We start from the raw sequence: 1,749 nt of genomic DNA on the forward strand, positions 1-1,749 counted from the left end.
CTGTTTCCACTGTTTCCCCATCTATTTCCCATGAAGTGATGGGACCAGATGCCACCCAGGACACATAGCTAATTCATGATGAACTTAGGTCTAGAATCTTGGGCTTTCCTACCAAATGTCTTTTTTTATTTTTTGTATGCCATGGCATTTTTATGTAACCCTTATGAAAATCACCTAATTTGACATTTAAATATTGACTTTAAGTCTATTTCTTTAAGTCATCGAGAAAAACTTATGATGGTTTTTCCTATAATCACCTTCTCTATGGTTTAAGTCAGCCATTTTTCACTCAAATATCTTAGTTTTAAGCCAAGATGTATAATTTATTGAACAGTTTCACATTCATTTTATTTAATCAGAATCATCTTAAAATATATCTCACATCTATTGTATCTTTTCTGAAATAAGAGATTCCAGAGTTGCTTGGGAGAAAGAATTCAAGGCTAGATATGAATATTATACTCAACTTATATATATGAAAATTATACTCAACTTAGATTTGTGATATACTTATTATGGGACCTCCTTGGTGGCTCAGATGGTAAAGAATCTGCCTGCAATGTGGGATACCTGGGTTCTATCCCTGGGTCAGGAAGATCCCCTGGAGAAGGGAATGGCTACCCACTCCAGCATTCTTGCCTGGAGAATTCCATGGACAGAGGAGCCTTGCAGACTACAGTCCATGTGGTTGCAAAGAGTCGGGATAGGACTGAGCAACTAGAACTTTCAATTTTCACTTTTTCATACTTACCATAGATATTTCTACAAAAGCTCTGATTAACTTACATTTCTATGAAAAATGGTTGCTAACCAAGTATTTCCAGTCCTTCCTCCATCAAGGAACATGGAAGAATTGTGTTTCCTGATCTCCTTATTGGTTGGTGGGGAATATGACTGGTCTTATGCCATGAGCTGTGAGTGGACACTACATGTGTAACTTCCATGCCACAGCTAGTGCCAGAACTCTGCCATAGCAGTAAGCAGTGCTCACATTTGTGGCTGGTCCATCAACCTTTGTCTTTGAATGAAGGTGTCAACAACTGTCCCTCCTAACCCATGGTGGAACTATATTGGGAGTAATAGATAGAACTTTGTTGTTTTAGGCCTTTGGAATTTTTTGGTTATTCCTACAGCACAATCTAGCCTATCCTGACGGAAATCATAGCACTTCTGACATTATGAGTATGACATTGAACAATTCACTAAATTTCTTGGATTTCAAATCTATGATTTGGAAATTAACTGTTATTTGGAGACCAAATTAGATGATGGTGGGAAATAGTAGAGTAGGAGTCAGAAAGTCTGAGTTTTACTATCTACTCTGCCACTAACTTGTATAACTTAAGGTATCCATTTCTTCTTTCATTTATTCACAAAACGCTTATTAAGCACCTATGGTGGTAAAGTACTAGAAGACAAAGATGAATAAAACATAGTTTTTGTCCTCACAGGAGCTCACAGGCAATATGGGACAAGTAGATGTAAATAAACACAGAAATATATTGAAAGCTACAGTAGAAGTCCAGTTTACTATGCAAAGCCTAGGGGAGACTATTGCATGGCTACAGGGGAGTTAGGAAAGGTATCACAGAGAAGACATTTCAACTTGAATCTTTTCATTAGAAGAAGCAGCATTTTTAGCAGGAGAAATAAGAAGTGAAAATATTTTAAATAAAAAGGCAGTAACTTTTTTCTTCTCTAACATTCACACATCTAACCTCTCCCCACCACCCCTCCCCCTCAGCTCCC

Source organism: Bison bison, unplaced genomic scaffold, assembly GCF_000754665.1.
Source record: "Bison bison bison isolate TAMUID 2011002044 unplaced genomic scaffold, Bison_UMD1.0 scf7180017864283, whole genome shotgun sequence".
NCBI classification, from domain to species: Eukaryota; Metazoa; Chordata; class Mammalia; order Artiodactyla; family Bovidae; genus Bison; species Bison bison.